The sequence below is a fragment of the Mixophyes fleayi genome, chromosome 6, assembly GCF_038048845.1.
Source record: "Mixophyes fleayi isolate aMixFle1 chromosome 6, aMixFle1.hap1, whole genome shotgun sequence".
In the NCBI taxonomy this organism is placed as follows: Eukaryota; Metazoa; Chordata; class Amphibia; order Anura; family Limnodynastidae; genus Mixophyes; species Mixophyes fleayi.
In genome coordinates this window covers 30,181,047-30,205,513 of record NC_134407.1, presented here as the reverse complement: position 1 = coordinate 30,205,513, position 24,467 = coordinate 30,181,047, and the positions used below count along the sequence as shown (strand labels likewise).

At 39.4% G+C, this 24,467-nt stretch overlaps 1 protein-coding gene across 1 annotated transcript in view; it reads right to left on the bottom strand.

Annotated features, from left to right (window-relative positions):
* The window catches only part of DNTT (DNA nucleotidylexotransferase), a 230,303-nt gene that overhangs the window by 6,587 nt on the left and 199,249 nt on the right, over window positions 1-24,467 (bottom strand). The window lies entirely within an intron of this gene.

The following is a 24,467-nucleotide window of genomic DNA, read 5'->3' as shown; positions in this document are numbered from 1 at the left end:
CTGTACTGGGTTTTTCTATTCAATGCAACACAGCACAGTGGATTTTTATTAAAAACATCAGTTTGGTTTTTAATACCGCAATTTCCAGTGTAAATGAACCAGTATTCACAACTCTCAGTGAGCCAAGTAGGATTGAGAATTATGGCTTAGTGGCCTTAAAGATAACTGAGGGCTAGGATTGGCTTGTTGGCGTGTAAGCGCCCAGGTTGTTTGAGACCTTGCATTTGGGCGGAGCAGAAGGTAATGTTTTTAGCCTGTGAGTATCTGCCAGACACTGGCCAATCACAGGATGTTACTTGTGGGCTGGGACACTAGGGAGTTATATAAACTTAAACCTAAGGGGTGTTTTTTTCTTGTCCCATGAATTTGTTTTTTTTCTGTACAAGTTTTCTTTCCTTTTTCCTTCATTTGTTTTCAGTTTTGTTTTCTGAATTCTGCTTCTATTTTGCCTGTCTTCCCTTTCTCTTTTCTCCTTCATTTTTGTTAAACCCCCCCCCCACTGCTGTAGTGAAAAGTGTTGTAACAGAAGTACCCTAGGATCCCTCCTCATCGCCTCATTAAGACTTTATCTGCCCCCCCTCCTTTCACCCCTCCCCTAGGGCACCAAAGCCGCAGTGCCCTTGTCAGTGCCTGATGTTTTTACTGCCAGCATCTAGCGACTCTACCACTCCCCATGTTAACATGGGCGGATTTGATCCTGCATCCCAGGCTGCCATACAGGATAATGCAAGTGCCATAGCTCCTGCTATTTTGCCCTTGCAATCATTGCTCCCCTTCTTTCTGCATGCTACAAGCTCTTCTGCCCTTGTGGTGTCATCACAGTTACCCCTGGGTCACTCCATGCCGCAGCCCATGCTTTTCGCTGCCCCTTTGCCCCTTTTGTGTCCTCCCTGTAAAACATGGACCTAACCGTGAAGCAGCCCACACGCTCCAATGCCCCTGTTATGTCCTTCCTGCCTCCCTTGACCTCCCCCACCACCCCCACCAGATGCTGCCGCCCATATGTTCCCCTGCATCTACACCTCCTTGGATAGCGAGGATTGTATGGGGTTTTGGAGTAAGAACTAAAAGCTTATTTGACTGTTTAAGTTGGAGCTCGATAGTCAGCGGTGTTCATGGATATCAGATATAGGGTTTAAGACAGGATCCATAAAGGAAGGTTTGTGGATATTTTCACCATTACAGGCAAAGCGAAAGAGGTTTTGCAGGAAGCAAAAGGGAGAAGAGGTGTAGGCATGGAAGCCAACAGAAATTATGTTAACTGGTTGAACGGAATGCTGTTTTTTTTGGCCTGAGAAGCATATGAATATTGTAAAATATATGTATGTGATTTAGAGCATATCAACCAGTGATGATGAGGAGGATGTATGATATGACTTTTCGTAAAAAGCAATATGGGATGAGTGTCATTGCTTTAGGTAACTAGGACGTTGAGGTATGGCTTGAGGTTACGCTGGCTTTATTTTTCTGATAGGTTGGACCTCACGGAGTAGGGCAGGGGAGGCCAAGGACACCCTATATATCCAGAGGAAAATGTTTGCTTTTAACAGTAGACATTGTGTTCAGCCTGCAGATTCAGGCATGCTTGTGCTGGATGGAGAGGGGGATACCCTTAGAAGGAATGCAGTAAAATGACAGGACAGGCTCCAGCTGAGCGGTAGTACCACTCGGTAAAACTGTTTCACCTGTGGCGCAGGGACAGGTTGCCAAGTGGTTATGGTGGCAAAACTTGACATGGAATCGGCCTTCCACCCCCTCCCGTTGATTCCCGATTCATTTAAATGTATGGATTTCAAACTTGAGGAAGGGTTCTATATTGACAAATGTCTGCCCATGGGTTGTGCTGTGTCATGTGCATATTTTGAACATATAGTTCCTTTCTTCATTGGTGCAATTTGGCTGGCACAGTACATCGTGGTATAGCGCACTACTTGGACAATTTTGTGTTGTGGACCAGGGGCTTCAGAGACTTCTGGTGAGTTTTTGTTTGCAGCACAATAATTGAGGTCCGATAGAGAAATTATCCTACTTAGAGATAGAAATTAGTTCTTGAGAAGGTTGTTGCAGGTTGCCATCAGCCAATGTTATTAACTTGAAAGGCCTTTTGGACGTGTTTGAGGGTTCTAGTAAGGTTACCTTAAAGCAAGTTCAATCATTGTTGGGCCTACTTAATTTTTCATGTAGGTTTATATCAATGGGTATTTTTTTCTGTAGAAAGCCTGAGACGGCTACCGTGGGGATGTTAAGAGCACATTATTACATGAAGTTAAACCAGGAAATAAATGAGGATTTGAAAGTTTAGGGTGCTTTTTTATAGCACTTAATGGGGTGCATTTTTGGGTCCCTTCTCCAATGTCAAACCAAGACCTCCAGCTATTTACAGATGCTTAACATATGAACTGACCAAAACAATTAGAGCCTGCTCTTGAAGAAGGGTTCTAGTGTGTTGGATCATAATCTCAATGATGGGTATCCCTGAGATAATGTCCGCAATTCCACAGTTTCAAATGCTTTAAATGGACATTTTACAACTTCGCTCTCAAATATCACTACATTGCTATTATTTCCATGCTGTGCAGTTAATGCTCGAATATCAGTTCTGGAGCAATAAATTCTTTTTTCAGGGAAAAAGTTCTGACCGCATTACATCCTCCAGAAACTTTACCTTGTCATAAAGATACTAATTGTGCTGTACCCTGTTCTAATGCCTGTGGCTCCCGCCACTGAGGATTCCAAACCAGCAAGCTACCCATGTCCCTCTTTGTCCAAGGAGGAACGCACGCACAGAAGGGTCAACCATCTATGCCTTTACTTTGCCAGTTCAGAGCATTTCATGGTGCAGTGCCTGCTGCATAAACCCAAATCCCCTCCGGTTTACTCCAAAGGCTCTCTGGACCTGGTTAACAAATTCAAGTTGAGGTTACTTTCTAAGCCTACTTCAGAGAGGGCCCTGTCCCTCCAGCCTGCTCCAGAGAGGGCCTGTCTCTCCAGCCTGTTCCAGAGAGGGCCCTGTCCCTCCAGCCTGCTCCAGAGAGGGCCCTGTCACTCCAGCCTACACCAGAGAGTGGCCTGTCCCTCCAGCCTACTCCAGAGAGAGGTTTGTCCCTCCAGCCTGCTCCAGAGAGGGCCTGTCTCTTCAGCCTGTTCCAGAGAGGGCCCTGTCCCTCCAGACTGTTCCAGAGAGGGCGCTGTCTCTCCAGCCTGTTCCAGAGAGTGCCCTGTCCCTCCAGCCTGCTCCAGAGAGGGCCCTGTCCATCCAGCCTACTTCAGAGAGCGACCTGTCCCTCCAGCCTACTCCAGAGAGTGGCCTTCACTCCAGCCTGATCCAGAGAGGGCCCTGTTCTCCAGCCTACTCCAGAGACGAGCCTGTCCCTCCAGCCTGATCCAGAGAGGGCCTTGTCCCTCCAGCCTACTCCAGAGAGTGGCCTGTCCCCAATAGTCTTGCCTAGATATGCAGTTATGTTTCTGTTTGTCTGGTTACATTCTCTTTTTTCCCCTCTATTTCTCACCCCTTTATCCACTAGAAAAAATATTTCTCACAATAATAGTTAAATCAACATTGGCACACTACAATTCCCAATATGACAGGTTCATTGAACATTGTTATAATGTAATTTGTTTGTATTTTAATGCATGTACATTCATTCCCTTTAATATTATCTTATAAAGCCCAGAAAATAAGAAATAATTCTAATATAAAGAATAAAAGGACCTGCATCGTGTAGCTGATCAATACTGAAAAATAGGGACATTTTCTGGGGACAAATATTTGAAAACCTAGAACACAATCTAGAAATTAGGGACAGTCAGCAATTATACAATGAGAGCTTCACAGTTCACGTTCCGCAGCCAGAAGGGAGATAGAAGTCCTAGTGCCTCCCCTCATAATGTTCAATCCCTCAGTGCACCCCAAAGAATGAAAGAAAAAACAAATATAGGATGTACTGCTAAAAGAGTGAATTGATGTAAAATAACGCAGCCATATACTGATCTACTAAAAGTTAGACAGCCGCTTTAATATCAATTTTAACGTGCTGAGATAAATAGAAGGAGAAAGAAAAATAACTCAGTGTATGTACTGCATGAAAATATGAGTAAGCTGTGAAAAAGTAGCAGTGCTCACCTTAATTATAGAATTGGAATGCTTTAATATAAAAAAAGAAACAGATTTGCATTAGCTTATTATACATCAAAACTAAATTGGAATTTTCTGCTCCACAAAATTAAAATAGAAAGTTTACATGCAAGAAATAAAAATGTAAACCAGATATACTATATATTGTATTGGTTACTTTAATCTGCATATGTTTTCTGGACTTTTCAATCAAAGGACATATTGCTAAAAATAAGTTGAATTATGCTTAAGTGTGTGTCTAGTGTCAAGCACAAGGCAACTGGGAGAAAATGGTTTTAATAAAAAGAGAGAGCAAAAGATGGCTTTGAGTTCAGTTGTTATCTCGCTTTCGGTTCCTGGTGACTGCTGTGTCCAATCGGAAAAGAACTCGGGAATCTTAGATTTTCTGATTAGACTCAGCATGTGTTAAAAAAAACAGCTGTATGACAAGGGGGGGAGAACAACAAATAGCTGGGCCGAGTACTGTGATTTCTAGCTATCACTTCTTATCTTCCACATTACATTTCTTTAATGTCATCATATAATAGCGACCTTAGTTTCCTTCATGTTTGGGACACAAAGTTACTATATGTAAAACTTGCTGTATTTAAAAAGCTTAAGGCTGGAGAGTTTCACTTACAGTATGAGACAGAGAACAAAAGGCACCTGGCTAATAATTCCAACGAATAAAATGATCATGGAATCGAGATCAAGCTCAGCTTGTTACTGACACAGCTTCAATCACAACGGAATGTATACAGGTGCAAGGACATTCACAACAGTCAGCGTGCTCACAGTCCAAATTCTATCCTTGCCCTGGGCTCAACTGTTTCTGTTTTATGGAAAGAAACTTCTGGGAAAATTAAAGCAGTTAAGTAGTTTTTTAAACAATCACTAGCGAGAAATTGATTTTATTTCTGTGTTTTAGTTTAGTTGAAATGTACTGTACATTATCTAGGTGGAAACAGAAGTGTAATTTTTAAATAATAAAGTTTTGTTTTACGAACCTGGAAAAACAACAGCACAAATGCTCCGTTGTTGTCACGCGCCTACTTTCCTAGAGTCGCACCTGATTTTATGAGGAGGCGGAATTGCAAGCCAAATGGTGGTGTCTGCAGGGGTGCGACACTTGGCACTGGCTGGCGGGTGGAATTGGGGACATTCCTAGCTGAGTACAAATAAGACAAATGAGTGCACATACTTTTGTACCAACATGCAGAAACCAGACTTTGTTTTGTAGGACAAGATTATTTAAATGAGATAAAGGGATTGAGGGCACATTTCCAGATTTATGAGATGTGTAGTCCTATTCTCCCAGGAAACTTGATTTTTATAGATCTTACCCTGTACATTTAATGGGATACAGGTTGTACCTTTAAGTTGCACTTTGGCAGAAAAACACACATTTCTATCAATGTAATAAAAACCTCATAAATTAAAATAGCATGTAATAAAAACAGCCCTGGGGGTAAATGTATGAAGGTCCAATTTTACTAATCCAGAAATTTTCTCGGGAGAGGTAAAACTCGCAGATGTATGAAGCTGAGGTTTCATGTAAAATCGCCAGAGATGTGCTTCTGTCAAAATAGCTATTTGCAAAATCGCTAGAGATCAAACTCCCGACTGTTTGCCACTGCAGCTATACAGCTCTCAAATGTATGAAGCTGCGATTAAACAAACTCAGGAGAGTTTGCTTTAAAACACGCCAGATACAACACGTTGCTTGCTAAGCGTGGTGTCCCCCCTCTATTCAGTCTTAACCCTAGTGCTGCCAGCCTACTGCTGTTTCCGTGAAAATCGGGGAAAAATTTTGCAGAACAGTGTAACAGTGATGGGTTTATACAACTCGCTGCTACAACACAGGAGAGTTAGCTAACACGGGAGTGTTTTACATCGCAGCAAAGCGCCAGAGATGACCAGCGATTTTGAAGATCAGGGTAAAAATCGCAGCTTGATACATTTGATGAGTTTGGGACTAAAATCGCGGGTTAAAACCTGCGATTTGCCGCGATTTAAACACGCTGGCAAAATCGGACCTTTATACATTTACCCCCTGATGTCCTCTCATCCTTGTGGCTATTTTAAGCTATGAATCAAGATTAACAGATATTGGGGTCCTGTCTGGGAGTCTGCATGCCTGTTTTATACCTTCCAACCGATTTCAGCGGTACAGTCCCGAATTTAGGGCTCTGCCCCAATCTCCCACCAAGGGGACATGTTTGTCCCACAGGTGGGAATGTTGGGGGAAGGGAGATATCTAATGGGCAGCCTAGCACTTTATAACATTAGACAGCCCTTTGGGATATGATCACGCCTCTTGTCCTGCTGCCAGGGACTTCTAAGTTGGGAGGTAAGCTGTTTGGCAAGGACCTCTGCTCCCTGCTGACTACTGTAACTTTGTGCACACATATGAGGCTGGGCATGTGCATCTGACTCAATGGAGGGTCACATGAGTCAATTGAGCCTCCTGACAGGTGTTTGCCGTCTATTCAATAGAGGCTTGTTCATAGTCTCATTGCATTTTATAGGTTCAAGTTGCTATATCCTGGATGCTGAATGTCTTGTGTACCTTGTCTGAATCCTTGACCTCGAATGAACTCTGACAGCCCTGACCTTTGCTCGGCTGATTTTTATATTCAGAAATTTGTCCTGATACCTAACTTTGGTTCACTATTCGACCTCTCTTAGTCTGCAGACTGTACAACCATTTTTAATTTGCTCCTAGACCCTGCAGTATCTGACCTTGTCTCCTCTTCCATATGTCCATACGCTAACCCTGAGTGGTAAACAACTAAAACTCTGTTGCCCACAGAACCTTTGGGCAGAGCTCTAAGTGAAAAGGAATATGCTATAGGTGAAGAACACAATAGCATGGTTTTTTGTACTAGTACTGTTTTTTGTATATTGGTGTTCTGAAAAGGCTTACATTACATTACAATGGGCCCATACTATGGAGACAAGCCCAGCTCAAGTTTTGTCCAACTAACTCCAAGTTTTGACACAGATGATCCAAGAGATGTTTAGGAATTTTCGTGACAATTGCAAACTCTACGTTTATCTAAGACCCAGAAGCATTAGGTATTCTGTATGATGGTCGTAATAGGGTTTCGTCAACTAAATGAAACCTACATTTCTTTTAAAAAGACTACAGAAGAATACAGCACAGAATTCTGTAGCGGAGCAACAGAATTTCAGTGGGAATGAGTCCGTTTTTTACAGCCACTACCGCTTTGGTCTATCCAAACCCATCAAGGATTCTTTTGTCCACTACCCTACTTCTGAATCTTTCAAGTCAGTCAGTGACCACTTACACTTCACCTGCAATCTTCAAACCTATTGCAGACACCACACAGGACTAGTCAATGCAAGTCAGAGCCTCAGAAGCACAGAATCATCGGGTTCTGAATCCCTTTTCTAAATAGAGGACAGACTGCAACTTTTCCTGTTGACACATAGGGGTATATATACTAAACTGCGGGTTTGAAAAAGTGGAGATGTTGCTTATAGGATTATTTATATTATTTATAGTTTGGTTCCTTAATTTGACTCAATAATGGCCACCTGTGTATATATTATTCAGCTTTATGCTAAAGTTATATCTGGAATTCTGTATTTGTATACATGTCCAAATATAATTAAAGTTACATCTGGTCATGCTGGTGATGGACAACTGGTGGCCTGGGGGCTTTATTCATCCCTGTGGCTATTAACCTGTGGTTCAGTCTGTAACAAAAGTATAGTACCATAAAAAGCATGTCAACTTACTTCTGTCATTTGTGCTAGTGATTCAAGCTTCAAAATAAAAGTAATCTATGACTACAATATGATTATCTCTGACCGTGGATAAACATCATCACCCATTCAATGTTAACCCATTACCTTGGCTGTGTGAAAACAAGAAGACCATTCAAGAAACTGCAGAATTGCGAGACTGCTGCACAAATTATGTTTTGTGACATCATACTCTAGTTTTTCATGAACGTGTCTGTTTTTCAAGGGAGCACATAATATTTTTACATGAGGTGCCTGCAACGATGATGCAAAAGTTTTGAATATTGAATATTATAGAATGTAGGCTAAGTGCAATTATATGCCTCGTATGCTATACACATGCTGGCAAATTTCAGCCCGGGGGGCAAGACTCGACTCAGCATCCCATTTTAAAGGGAAAAAATGCAGCACAAGGTAGCCCACTATGGGACCAGCCCGAGTAGGCAGATGCCCCCCTGCCCCCCAGCCCAGCCTGCCCCTGTTGCCCTGTGTATTTCAAGGGGATGGGAAGTGCTGGAGAGCAGCCTAGCACTGTCTCAAATGATCGCCGGCCCATGCCTCTTACATGCACTCTGGTGGTGTGGCATGGAAACTCCCCTCTAGGAATCCAACACTTGCCCCTGCAGTTTGCACCTTACTACTTGTACTTTGGCAGAGACGTGCATTTTTAGGTGCACTTTAACCAAAGTGAAAAAAAAAGTTAAAGATAATAAAAACAGCACTAATGTCCCCATGATTAACTTAAGCCACAATTGAGCTGTATTTTAGAGAAAAAAATGTAAAAAATTATTTAGTGAAAGAGTAGCACTTATGTATATTACACCCCCTCCCTCTGCCCACCACTTTGATATTCTGAGAAGTCTACCTAGAGGGCAGGGCACTTGACAGGACCACCCAGGTGTGTTAAAACCAATCCAATTGGCAGTACGCATGAAATGCGCTTTATAAATAGCGTCCACGAACGGTTCTACAGGTAACTAAAGAGTTACACAATCAATTTACGGCCAAAATAATATTTCATGCGACCTCTTTCAAAAATTAAAGCATTTTAGGAGAACACTAGCTGTACAGAAATGATACACTGTGTTAATATGGACAAAGCGGATTTGAAAGGAATTTTTAATAAGACCTGGAAGAGCAGCTACAGTCTCTTGCAGGCTTGAAAGATGCACAGTTATTAAATGTAATTTATGCTGTCAGCCCAAAGCTATCTTCTTTCAGCCTAAGGACGGAAAAATATAGAGAAATAAATGGCACAGTGTAAGTAAAAACTTGAACTTGGACCCTGCTCCATTTTCTAAACTATAACAATTTGTTGAACGCTAAAATATTGGACAAGCACAAAGAAAAGCAGTAAAAAAATAAATGGCTTTAGTTACAGGGGAGAAAGGTGTAAAAGGCACATACTGTAGGCGAACGGTAACATTTTTTGCTTAAGCGATTATGTATTATGCTAAACAAGTATATGACTTATGTTTAGAAGTTCTAATGTAGAGGCATTGTAATCTGCTCCACGCTGCGTTCCCAAAGGCTGATTATCATATTTATTGTCTTTTTCCCCATATATTCTTTAGATTCTGCATCATATATCTTAACTTTATGAGCTTGTCCAATTATCTTAAATGCACCCAGTAAAAAAGGAAAAATAGGACGAAACTAAAGTGACAATGTTTTTTATTAAATAAAAAATGAAATGCAAAACATCTATAAAGATGGAGACTATTGCTATTGTACAGCTGCAAAATCAGCTCCCCAATATTAAAACCATAGCATTAAAGGGCTGTTAGATAACAGATTCTGAACGTAAAAACCTACAGTTTTATAATGAGTTGACAAAAGGTTGTCATGACGCACTGGGTAATATGCAGAGGTAGAGATAATGATTTGGCACAATGCTCATCTCGCACAGCTAGTTTAACACAATTTTATCTGTCAGTTCGGCAATCTCTGAAAGTTATACCAGATAAACATTAAGTAGGACTTTAGTTTTGACATCTAAGCAGTTATTTAGTTAGATTGCGCAGTCAATAAATGTATGTTATTACTACAATTATGAGAAAAAAAAGCCAACATCTTACTGCAAGATTTAAAGCAGTGATGAAGAAAAGATATTGAAAGTTCAGCTTGACAGCTGTCCATATACAACATTCTATTACTATCTTCCTTCTCATCTCAATCACCTGCTATAACCATTTTCATGACTGTGATGTTTATGTGTCCCCACTTTGAAGCGTACGTGTACAAGGATGTGCTCGTTTAGCTTTTAGCAAGGCTCTATTCAAATCTCCTATATTTTAAAGGACATTACACTAGCATTTTCCAGTTTAATATCATAATACCCAACAACCTATTAATTTAGTTACACTTTATATGGGAACCCTCTGGTGATACTAGGCAGTGAATGCCATACTTAATTAAAGATCTGTTGTGTCCTACACACATTACAGGGAGATTTTTTGAATGCTACTTGGTGACATCACTATCTCATCAATATTGATTCATCTGACAAAATGGCCCACTTCTAACCTTTCATTGTTGTCTTCTGAAATTAAGGAAATACTTTATAAAAGTAGACCATATATGGTAGGCTATTATTTTTGTTTTATTTCCGCACATTTACCTGCATTCCTGACACCCATATATCCACACTTCAATTCATCCTAAATGCTGCTGCAAGAATGCTCTTCCTGTCTCACCGCTCCACTTTGCAAATCCCTACAATGGCTCCCTGTGTCATCCAGAATTAAATTATAATTATTCACCCTTACCTACAAAGCCCTCGACAACTCCACCCCTGCATACATCTCAAATCTCATAACAAAATACTCTCCCTCTCACCCTCTTAGATCTACCCCTGACCTGCGCCTTGTCTCTGGTAACCATCTCTCACTCCTGCCTACTAGATTTCTCCTGTGCTGCTCCCCACTTATAGAATTCTCTACCACGCTCAATCAGATTTTAACACTGCCTTTAAACCTTTAGACGTTCTCTAAAAACCCATCTCTTTTTTAAAGGTGACTCTATCCCCGATAACACTTTTCACACTAATGCACCCTCACAACTGTCCCAATCTCCACTCTGAACCACATTTGCTTCTCTTGTTTCAGCTGTGCCCTCTTCCACTTAGAATGTAAGCTCTCTAATGAGCAGCATCCTTCATACCTTTTGTTTTCATGTTTGCATCTATTTTGTCTACCTGGTATGTTTTATGTATGTCCTGTTTTCCCTACTGTACGGCTCTGCGGAGCACTGTGGCACCTTACAAAATCTATGATAATAAGGATGTAAGGAGTCCTGTAGGGACATGAATGGACAGTTTTAGTTTGACAGGTTTTTTTTTGTTAGTTTTAGTTTGAAAAATCTTTTCCGTACGACTGTCCAGTTTGAAATGTTGGTCTTTATCTCATTGGTCATGACATTTCCAGTGTAGACAAAGATTCTTTCTCTTTCGGCCAATCCTTGCAGATAATGACACAATGGAATGAGCATTGCCTTTGGTAGCAATCACAATGAGGAGGAGCAATGCCATTGGTAGAACTCACAAGTAGCAGGAACAGTGTCTTTGGTTTGCAAGTAGCGGTGGAACTATAGTGGGTGCAAGGGGTGCTGTGGCTATGGGACACAGAGGTGCCAGTCACTCCCACCTCTGAGGCTCCAGCTCCCCCCTCAGGCACCCTCTTATGAGAGGAGAGGACTCTTCTGACTGGCACATGCTCAGAAGAGGTCATCGCTCTGCTCTATTGAGAACAGAAAGTGTTGTCCATGAAGAGAGAACGGCTTCGCCAGCCTCCTACCCAGATTTTGCTGTGGGACAAAGCAATGCACTGTTTCCTCCTTATTTGCAGGTACTGAATCTGATTGTGAATATAACATAAGTCTAGAATAGTGTACAGCCCAATGACAGGGGGCCTCTATCACTCACTTTGCCTGAATAAGTGGAACCTCCAGTATATACCGCTTGTGGGCATTTTCTCATGCTTGATCATTTCACCAGGGATCCCAAAATACATTAATAATGGTCCTGGGATAGTAAGAATTCGAAATATTTTCCCACCAGTTCCCTTAAAGGCCTATTTCTTAATTTTAAACATAATATATTAGTTTATTTATATATAGTGAAACCTATCTCTTTTTGCACTTTGATAAATCTGCTCCTGTCTTATAAAGCTAAAGCAATAAAAAATAATAGAATAGTTTGCTCTATTTTTAAGGAAACTATTTACACTTGCACCTATATTTAAAGCACTCATATAACACTCCTGGGGGTAAATGCATCAATCTGAGAGTTTTCCGGTGAGTTTGAAAATCCAATCAGTTTCTAGTTATCAATTATTTAGTACATTCTACAAAATGATAGCTAGAATCCGATTGGTTGCTATAGGCAACATCTCCACTTTTCAAACTTGCTGGAAAACTCTCAGCTTGATACATTTATGTTGGTATTCCTGTAACCACAGCCCAGAGGCATAGCAGTACATCTAAGGCAGAACCAGAGCTGAGAAATTCATGAAAGACACTTTATTGATTAAAGCTATGATATGTTGTCAATAACATGTTAGCTAATACCCAACATTACTATTCTAATAGACAACATAATGATATTACACATAACTTACATAATAGGTTAATGTGTAGCCAATATGTCACCTAAAGTAGAATTTTACCCAAAACATATACTTTGTTATCTGTATTAATCCATTTCAATATTTGTTTTATAATTATTTACTGTAATATAATGTGTGGCTACTTATAAATTTAAATTACATAGCTACATTGTTTTTAGGTTTAGAAAAACATATCTTCACCAACTTAATCCTTTAATTTTTAAAAATTTAGTTGATCCAGAGGAGGCAAAAACAATCATTTTCACTTTTCCTTCTTGACCCTGCACTGGCAATTTGAAATCTTCATAAATCATGCTATTGTATGTCATATCAATGCTAGTAGCACTGTTATTCTGCTTAACCACTCTGATTAACCAGCTAACTATGTATTTCTATTTCTGTTGCCTCTATGAATTGCTCCTTATAAGAACAAGAATGGTTAGTCAGATATCCATATCAGGATTCTCCTGAAATTAGTTGTGATTTGGCTTATATACCTGATAAATAACTCTCCATATCACTGATGGGCATCCTGATACACTTTAGGGTCCTCTTATCTTCAATAGGGTCGCACCTAAAGCTAGGTATACACTACAGGGTTTTTGTCCAATAATTGGCTCAACCAGCCGACATACGACCGCTCATTCAAAAGTCGGGTCAGTGTGTGTAGTGACACAATGGTCGAAAGTCTGCCCAAATGGACGATTGTCGCCTCATTTGGTTGGTCGTACCGTTAAATATTTTCGTTCCAATCTCGTTTCCATTGTGTAGTGTGTATAAACTTCCGACCGATCCACAACGAAATTGCAATCATTGCGCAAGACAACATGGCTGTAAAAAGTCGCGAAAGGGAAGTCCGCTCTTCCCTTTATCGTCTAAAACAAGGCTAGTGTGTATGCAGTCCATGGACCAAGCGATCGGACCATCGATCGTATGTAAAATCAATCGGCATAAAAAGTTGGTGGAAAATTTTGTAGTGTGTACCCAGCTTTACCCTGAATCTCAGTGATAGATTAAAGCAAAAGATTTAATCACAGATTGAGACACCTGCATGTAATAAAATATCAGCAGATATTATAAGCAAGTTTTCCAAACAAATCTAATAATTAAGTTGGAAGGAGATGGGTCGCAGGGGAAGGCTTGGTGGGTTGCCCATCACTGCTCTATATCACACTAAGCTTGACTGGTGAAAAAGAAAACCCAGTTGGTCACACCCCAATCAACATATCCCGTCCGCTCCTATCAGGGTTCTAGGCACACACACTGGTTTGAGCTAAAAAAAAAATCAGTGATACTTTATGTACTCCGAACACTAAAAAAGTAAAGAATAACATTTTATTTTACAAGTTTGTTTTACATTAACAAACAGATTCCATTTTCAGCATGTAGGTCTATATATAACCTATAATTTATTTTCCATTAAAAATATTGGACACCACTGATTGACCATGAAATGATACAAGCTACAGGTTTTCTTATAAATAACGATGAAGACATAAAACTTTAACTGAAGCATAGCTCATGTGTTACTTATTCTGAAATTTTATTAAAACGGGAATGATATGAAGCTAGCAGATTCTCATTAAACTATATTTGCATTTGCATTATTGCTAATAAGTTATCTTTCCCTGTGCTAACATAATATTCTGGTGACAGGTGCAAATAGGCTTAATGATTAATGGTTATCTAATTCTTTAATTATCTTGCCAGAGTTATTATAAGTTCTTCTTGCAAATGTCACCTATTTCTCTTACCTGTGTGATTTTTTATAACATTTAATTCGAGAATATTATAATGTTGTAAATTCAAGACCACAGTATAAGGATATATTGATTTTCTTTTTAAAATTGATTTTATATTGGTATTGATGGGTTCATATTATAAAATATATCAGCAGTAAAATACTGAACTGTGTTCTCTAACAAAGTTGATAGCATGAATATTCCATCCTAAAAGAAAAGTCTACCCTTCCTCTCTCTAACTTCTCCCCTGCCCTCCTCTACCCCTCTTCATGATCCTTCTTCACTAACCACACTATACCTCACCCTCATTCTTCCTCTGATCCTCCTACAACCAGCTCCTACTACCAGCTCTTGGTCCTCTCTCTCCTCTAGTTCCAGTTCCCTCACCCAATCTCCCCACCTTGTGTCTCCTATCAGTCTATTCCACTTTAGATTTTAAGCTCCCTTTAGCCTTCTGCCTTCTTCCTCCTGTTTACCTTTGACTCTGGCTCCCCAGCCTCATTCTTTCATCAAAACATCTAACACCTTGTTGCTCCTCTTCTCCCTTGCTTAGCATTTCCATCACTGTCCTCATCCTGTTAGTAGCGCACGCTCTGCTGGTCACAGGTTCAGCTTCCTCCAAGTTCACTCCCCACTTCCTTTCATCCCCTTCCCACCTCTCGTTTGTTGTGAAATTCACTTATTCCTTTTTGTCCTGTGCACCTGTTCTCAGCTGAATTTTGTATTTATTAGCACTTTGTGTTGTGCTGCCCTGTATGTCATGTTCTGTGTTGTTCCATGCTCTATGTACGCCGCTGCGGACCATTTGTGGAGCCTTATAAATAAAAACTAATAATAATATTAGCTTCACATAAGACTTAACATTTTGCTTTGGGTAGCCTTTACTATGTCAATCTAAGTTACAGACTGTTAATGTCATAGGTATTCTTCCAATCCCCAGTAAACTCTACATTCTCTTCTAGGCCATAAGAGCTGCCCTATTTCACGTAAACCCAACTCTAACTGAGCTAAATAAGCCACAACTTTTTCTTCTCAAACAACCAAGACCTCCTGTTTCTCACACAATCAGACACAGCCTCATCTGCCACCCTTTCACATGGTGGGAGACATCACCCTCACCTCCTGGCCTGGAAGCAGACATGAAAGTGGGGGTTGGACTCTTACTTTCCACACCCTGCACATTCAAAATTCTCCTACCTGTTCCTTTACTCATCTTCTCATCTTCTGAAATACATACTGTCCTGAGCTACATACTGTCTCAGCCACTGCTCTCTGCAGGTTGCTGTGAACTATTGTTCCCCTGGATCACCCCAGTAATTCATTAAACATTTCTTAGCTTGGCTCCCTAATTTCTTATGACATTCCCATCAGCACCATGGGTGATTTCAAAATCCCAATTTTGTGTTTCTGTCTCCAAACTACACTCTCTAGCCTCTTCTCCCTGCCTGTCCCAGTAGACAAATCATAGATATTTTATTTCTCCTGATTTGTTAAATTACTTTACTGATTTACATTTGTCAGTACTCATATTTTTTTGCTAATTTATTTTTATGTGTACACAGCCCCATTCGAAATGAGCTCTGGAGCTTACGTTCAATAAGAAATATTTAGAGGACAAGTGACAGCAAACAGGTGATATGATGGGATGTTTCCTGGAATTCTGTGCAGAATCAGAATGAAGTGCATGAAAGATGTGAGAATACCTGGATTTAGTAATATCACCTGCTGCTAGAACCTGAAGGTCTTATTTTGTTCCATCAGGGTGAGTATATGCAATTAATGAACAAAGTCTGGAAATAAGATTATTTAGTATTATTGAGAGGGGAGTGCATACTGATACTGGGGTATAAAGCAAGGTGGAGGTGAAATATGTTGTAGAATAAGGCCATATAGGGCTTGTAAGTGTTACCCCCTGTTACTGTGTTTAGGATGGCATGCAAAGATTACACAGTACACCTCCTTCTCAAGCCCTGGCTAGCTGATGGGCATGGATGTAAATGACCAGGGGGTCCCTGCACATAGGTATTGCCTTGTAAATAGTGGGACACAGGTGATGTCACTTTGTGGTGCAGTGCAATAAACATCAGAATAATTTGGGCGCCAGACCAACTCTATGACAAACTGAACTCTTTATTTACACTCCTCTTCCTCCAGCACGATAATCAGAATGGTTGCAGCAATAAAGTAATATATACAGCTCTTTACTCTCTCCAGCACAGTTCTTAATGAGCAATACGAATATGGTTGCAAATATATCTCCTTACTCCTCCTGCACAGTTCTTAATATTATCTATATGTAATATAACATAGTTCACATGTCTCTTACACTCCATACTTCACTGCAGCTCACCCCTTCTCCGCAAGGACGTTCACACGGATGCTAACAGGCAGGCTGCTTCTCCTCAGTGCAGTTTTGAAACACGCTGTGTAACTCTCAACTGCAGCTCACCCCTTCTCTGCAGGGATGATTTCTCCTTTGAGCACTGACACTTCTCTCTGTGTATGCACAGCCCCTGGCTCTGACACTTATCTCTGTGTACTCTCAGCCACTGGCTCTGACACTTCAGCTACCATGCCTCTTGCAGCAACCCTCACTCCAGGGTCTCTCCCATGCAAAATGTTCCCCATCTCTCTCTTGGGGTTTGTCTTTAGTGATATGGGGTTCTCCCTATCTCTGGGATTAGGGACTCTTCCCCTCTGTATATGCAGACACACTACTGCACGCAGCAGTCCCAATTTCTCTTTTGGGGTCCTTCCCTTTATGGGATACCCCACTCTTGCTTATATGACAGTAGTAATTGTCTCTAGGCAGCAGCCAACCACTCACCTGCTCCTGGGCAATGCCAGGGGACCCCGGAACACTCACCTCCACTGTCTAAGGTTCCCAGCTTTCACATCAGCTCTGCTGGTCCTTTCTCTATATCTTTCTCTCCCTGGGTGTCCCTCTCCCCCTTGCAGACAGTCCCTCCTTCTTCTCACTCTGTCTTTCACAGACTGGGCTCGGTTACCAGCATAACAAACAGATTGTGTCACTTTTCACCAACACCTAACTCGATTCTAAGTGACCCCTCCTGTATTCACTGGGGTGCAGGGTTTATTAAAACACCACTAGCGGGCGTTACATAAGAAAGAAAGTTTATTAAACATTATGGGATATTGAAAGGGGTTTAAGAATGAGTGGCAAAGAAACAAACGGAATTAGTGAGACATAATTTAATTCTAACTATAAAACTGCTCCTTCGCTGTTTGTTTCTCTGGAATTAAATCCTCTCCACTCCACTTTCCCTTTCAGCTAGGTCCACAAGGCGTGGTCCTCTGCTCTCTTCTATCTAAACAACATATCTTGGAAAACTAATAAGTTTCTTTGGGTTTCAGTATAGGCATTATGCACATGTCATCCAAATTTTTCTATTTTCTCACTATCTTTCATCATCTTTGTTGACCCGCATTACTGAATGTTTTTCTGTCATTTCATCTTGAATGTCCTCTCACCACCTTAAACTCAATCTTTAAAAAAACTGAGTTATTAATCCATCCACCTGGTGATTCCATTTCTATTAACAACAGAACAATAAAGCCCACTCCTCAAGCTTGTTGCTTAGATGTTACCCTTGACTTAGAACTGCCCTTTACTTTCCACATTCAATCTGTATTCAAATTCTGTTACACACATATCTAAAAAAGCTCTGCAGTATATACACATGTCTTATAGAAGATACTATAAAAATGCTAATGATGCACTTACGTTCTCATAAGTGCCTGCATTGACTATTGCAATTTCCTCCTCACTGAGCGTCCAAACAAATCCCTTTCTTAGCTTCTCTAAAATATTCTACCAGATCACAAACACTCTACACAGTTCAAGTACAACTTAATTGTATTCTCTTCCAACACTCAACCTACTGACCCACAAACCAACATTGCTGTGTGAGTGCTTCATATAGCTCCAGTGAGAACTGTATTCTATTGCAATCTGGCTGGACCAACATGAAGTCTGTAGTATTAATCTTCATGTATCATACTTCGTACCTCTTTGTCTGTCCATTACCGTATGTGTTCCCAATTGCAAAGCTCTACAGAATATCCTGGCTCAGTATAAATACATATCATTAATTATCATGAACATCATAATAATATGGTATATATTAGAGAGAGGTAGTAATAGCTATAGATATGAGATGGATAGGTAGCTAGATAAGAGATAGATAGATAGATAGATAGATAGATAGATAGATAGATAAAGACATAGCTAGATGCGAGATAGATAGATAGATAGATAGATAGATAGATAGATAGATAGATAGATAAAAACATAGCTAGATACGAGATAGATAGATAGATAGATAGATAAATACATAGCTAGATAAGAGATAGATAGATAGATAGATAGGAGATAGATAGATAGATAGATAAAGACATAGCTAGATGATAGATAGATAGATAGATAAGAGATCGATATATAGATAGATAGATACGAGATAGATAGATAGATAGATAGATAGATAGATAAAGACATAGCTAGATACGAGATAGATAGATAGATAGATAGATAGATAGATAGATAAAGCCATAGCTAGATAAGAGATAGATAGATAGATAGATAGATAGATAAGAGATAGATAGATAGATAGATAGATAGATAGATAAAGACATAGCTAGATAAGAGATAGATAGATAGATAGATAGATAGATATATAGATAGATAGATAGATAAAGACATAGCTAGATAAGAGATAGATAGATAGATAGATAGATAGATAGATAGATAGATAGATAAAGACATAGCTAGATACAAGATAGATAGATAGATAAAGACATAGCTAGATACAAGATAGATAGATAGATAGATAGATAAAGACATAGCTAGATAAGAGATAGATAGATAGATAAAGACATAGCTAGATAAGAGATATATAGATAGATAGATAAAGACATAGCTAAATAAGAGATAGATAGATAGATAGGTAGATAGATAAAGACATAGCTAGATAAGAGATAGATAGATAGATAGATAGATAGATAGATAGATAGATAAATAGCTAAAGACATAGCTAAATGATAGATAGATAGATAAATAGATAGATAGATAAGAGATGGATAGATAGATAGATAGATAGATAGATAGATAGATAGATAGATAGATAAGACATAGCTAGATAAGATATAGATAGATAGATAGATAGATAGATAGATAGATAGATAGATAAGAGATAGATAAATAGATAGATAGATAGATAGGAGACAGATAGATAGATAGATAGATAGATAGATAGATAGATAGATAAAGACATAGCTAGATAAGAGATAGATAGATAGATAGATAGATAGATAGATAAAGACATAGCTAGATAAGAGATAGATAGATAGATAGATAGATAGATAGATAGGTAGATGGATAAAGACATAGCTAGATAAGAGATAGATAGATAGATAGATAGATAGATAGATAGATAGATAGCTAAAGACATAGCTAGATGATAGATAGATAAATAGATAGATAGATAAGAGATAGATAGATAGATAGATAGATAGATAGATAGATAGAAGATAGATAGATAGATAGATAGATAGATAGATAGATAGATAGATAGATAGGAGACAGATAGATAGATAGATAGATAGATAAGACATAGCTAGATAAGATATAGATAGATAGATAGATAGATAGATAGATAGATAGATAGATAGATAAGAGATAGATAAATAGATAGATAGATAGGAGACAGATAGATAGATAGATAGATAGATAGATAGATAGATAGATAAAGACATAGCTAGATAAGAGATAGATAGATAGATAGATAGATAGATAGATAGATAGATACAGAATAGAAAGATCCTTAATGTATTCCAAGTATGCATTGAAATTGTTGACATCATCCAGTGCCTGACATTGTACAACTATACATCTGTATATAATGATTTATACATACATTTGCAGGTTTTCCATGTTTGCTGTAATAGCCATATCCATGTCTTTGTGGAACGCTATGTGCACTCTGCTAAATATAATTACTTTGTAATCTTTCCTTTCCCTCCCATCAATGCCTGCGTGCTATTTTCTATTTTATTTAGCTCTGAATGGTATTGCAGAGGCAAAACACTCAGCTTTGATGTGTCTTTGAAAGACATTATCTGAAATGCGAGGAGCTGTACTTAATAATGATATATTTAAAATGTAAATTTTCCAAATGTATTTTATTTTTTTTCCCTGTTACATTTGCCAAGATTGGATTTAAAAAAAAAAAAACTAATCTATTACTAATTCTACTATAAATTTAATGACAAATGCCACATGAAAGGGAATGAATCTCTGGGATAGTATTTTTCCCAGTGTAAAAGCAACGTTCTGTGTGCTGCATCTTTCAGAAATGCCCTGGGGGTCAAACCAGGCTTAATATTATTAATGTAAAACAAGAACAGAATATAATAATTCAAAGGTCGTTGATGCAGTAAATAATTTCATCATTAATACTTCAGAGGACAGGAATTTATTTGACTGGATTCTTTTTAAACTTAAAAAAATTAGCAATGTGATAGCAGGCGCTGTGGTAATCAGGGTAGGTTTTCGGTATCTATTTAGTACAAAGCATGCATGGGTTGCTTTCCTATTAGATCTTTATTTTACTGTACGCGTACCTCATTATTTCCATTTACTTGCCATGGTCTTGTTATGCTGTTTGACTTGCTAACGCTGCTTACTGGGGCTGTAATAAAAACACAATTCTAGATTTCACAGCCAATGGTCAATGAAGTTGAAGCTGTATGCAAATACCACCGTATTTGCACAAGTAACTTATCTAGATAATATAAAATACTAATTGTTGTAGTGTAGTCTTCTATTTGACGGAAGCAGAACTATAAGCCAAAAAGGCATTATTTTATGTTGTCTGTGTTATTTTGATACACATTGCCTACCGTGGGTTGGTGAGTATTTTTTTTAACCTATAGGAGTCTCTCTAGTTAACAGACAATGTTTTTCACAAAGCAAAATAGGTCATACCACTCATCTGTCCAGGTTCCACCCTGATAAAGCCCGCATATAGCAATAACCATCCGTAGATCTTGCCTTTAATGCTTTTGCATCTTTAAATTTACCATGTAAAGTCGGCAACTATTGGCGATTTGCCAAAAAAACGCTATTTGATACATTCTCCCCCAGGAATGTTTGAAGGTTTGGACACTTTGGTATATTTACTAAACTGCGGGTTTGAAAAAGTGGAGATGTTGCCTATAGCAACCAATCAGATTCTAGCTGTCATTTTGTAGAATGCACTAAATAAATGATAGCTAGAATCTGATTGGTTGCTATAGGCAAAATCTCCACTTTTTCAAACCCGCAGTTTAGTAAATCTAGCCCTAAGGGGAAGTTTTATTGTACCATAGGGTGGGTTTAGCCAAGTAATGAGTGTGTTAAAGCCTGAAAAAAAACATCCTGTACCCAGGTATGGAAGTGAGGATGAGAGACGCAGATCTATAGCAGAATGGAAGGGTCCAGGTACATTAACAGATGGGAACATGGGTGATGGAACAGGTCTTAGAACTTTGAATATGCAGAGTGGGGAAGTTTATACTTCCACACTTGTAGCTGTGGGTGAAGTGGTCACCACCGTGTTAAAGGGCTGCAGGCAGTGTCTGTGTGAGCCATGTTTCTGGCAGGAGGTTGAAACAACCAGCTCATAGATTGAGGTCAGTTCGTTACAGACAGAGAGCATATTCTATAAGGCAGATTTAAATAATTTTGAATGTGAGCCTTGTTACTTGACAATGTCAGTATGTCTGTATATATTACTTGCCCCTACTTTATATATGATTTGGATCTATCCCCATTATTAAATTTTTATATTTTGCAATGCCATGAGACACTATGCCTTTATTATTTGTACTAGTTTGTCACAACTGTCAGCTGTCCTATATAAATATTAATTAACTGCAATGTGTATTGTCTCTTAATCTGCATATAGGATACAATTATCACTATTCTTATTATCTGGTTTTAATAAGTTAATATTTATTAAAGAGATTATTTAAAATGCAAAAAAAAAACTTTATAACCAAATTTAGTAAACAAATAATTATGAGGATTATAATGCACTAAGGACCATTTAGCCAGCACCAAGCATAGCATGCTCAGTGGTAACTGCCTAGCAGGAAAGTGTCTTGGGAAATTGTTTTAAAAAGTTGTGCCATGGGGGTATGTACATGAATGACACTGTATAGTCCCTCTATAGTTGGACAATATCAGATAATTATTTAATTTAAACATCTATTTTGTGTTGTTCTCAAATGATCTTTTAAAATTGAGCCTGTCATTGGCCCATAGTTTTCAACATTTTAGACACTCAACTGGTGCATTGAAGCAAGTTGTGCGATATACTATTTGAGTGGAACTGGGACAGTGGACAGGGGAGGGCTGGCAAATTTTAGCCCAGGGGGCAAGACTCAACTCAGCAGCCTATTAGGAACATTTTAAAGGAAAAAAATGTAGGTGGCCCAGTGACCCAGCCCAAAGTAGCCCACTAAGGGACTGGCCCGGGGGGCATATGCCCCTCTGCCCCCCAGCCCAGCCTGCCCCTGACCTTTGAGCACTACAATTCCCATTATGTCAAGTTTAGTTCGATTTTAACATACTTAAAAAACAAACAAACACTTCTACTCAAAAAATATCAACTCAATGGTAAGAATAGCATCTACCAGCATGCAGGAAGAATAATTGGATTATGTAGCTACTTGGTCAATATTATAAAATAGGTACATTTGAAGGGACACATTTTTAAAATCTGTGACTGTTCAGGGAAATTAGAGATAATCGAGAACTATTCAGGCAGATTAACTTTACCAAGCATGCTGAAGCTACATGTACCTCATTTTACATTTTAAAAACATAAATGAATAAAAATAAGCATTGTGATGATCTAGAACACATAGTAAACATATATTCTCTTGAGACACATGTCATGACCGAAAGATGTACCTGTTAGGAAGTCATTATTGGCACAAACGCGACATGACCCAGCATGTCTGAACAGTTTTCTCTTGCCTTTTCTAGTCTAATGGCAGCTCTATATAATGTACTGGGTATACTGTCAAAAATCCATAGTGATATATAAATAACTGCTGATTGAAATACTCTGGGGTGCAGGGAATAGCCATACACCTAATATTTATAAACAAATTCAAAAAACACTTTAAAGAGCTAAAAACAAGGTTGGAGTTATGGTCTGCGAGTGAGAAGAATTGAAAACAATCTAATGAAATCTCCATGCTGATGGGTTGTATTGGGAATCTGCCGTACAGTGCAACCCTGCATACTTGCCTTATACTAACAAGCTCAGTTTCAAAAATGTAGGTGCAATTGTTGTTTGTCCAGTTTTCCACTTTGCAGAGTTTACTTTCAAACCTCTGTTATGTCTGGAGAAGCTTGGATGGCAATCAGGGCCGCCAAGAGGGGGGGGGGCGGGTACTAATTACTCGGGCCTGGGCATGCAAGGGGGCCTGACCCGCGCCCTCGCGCGACGGTTTTTTTTAAAAAAACATTTTTTTTTAAAAACTATTTTTTTTTGTTGGTTTTTTTTTGGGGGGTTTTTGTTTTTTTGCAGCGGGGGGGGGCTCGGTCGTTGGTGGGGGGAGCAGGGTAGTAAGATAGTAAGAAAAAAAATATTCACACTCACGTGATCGCGGCGCCGGCGTCCCTCCTCTCTGCTGCTCTGTGCTCCATTCAGACTGTCTGAATGCCGGGTGTGACGTCATCATGTCACGCCCAGCATTCAGTCAGTCTGGAGCAATGGAGCAGAGAGCAGCAGAGAAGACCAAGTGAGAAGAAAAGGAAAATGTATGTAAAGGGAGGAAAACGGGGGGGGGGGGGGGGCTGTCATAGAGGGGTTAAAAAACGAGGGGGGGCCTGTCATAGAGGGGTTATAAAATGAGGGGGTGGCCTGTCATAGAGGGGTTAAAAAAGCGAGGGGGGGGCCTGTCATAAAGCGGTTAAAAAATGAGGGGGGCCTGTCATAGAGTGGTTAAAAAACAAGGGGGGCCTGTCATAGAGGGGTTAAAAAAGTGAGGGGGGCCTGTCATAGAGGGGTTAAAAAAAATGGGGGGGGCCTGTCATAAAGGGGTTAAAAAAACAAGGGGGGGCCTGTCATAGAGGGGTTAAAAAAGAGCCTATTGATTTTGATGTGTTAGCCATGCCCCAATGGCGCATTTGCCACGCCCCCAAATGCATGACCACACATCCGA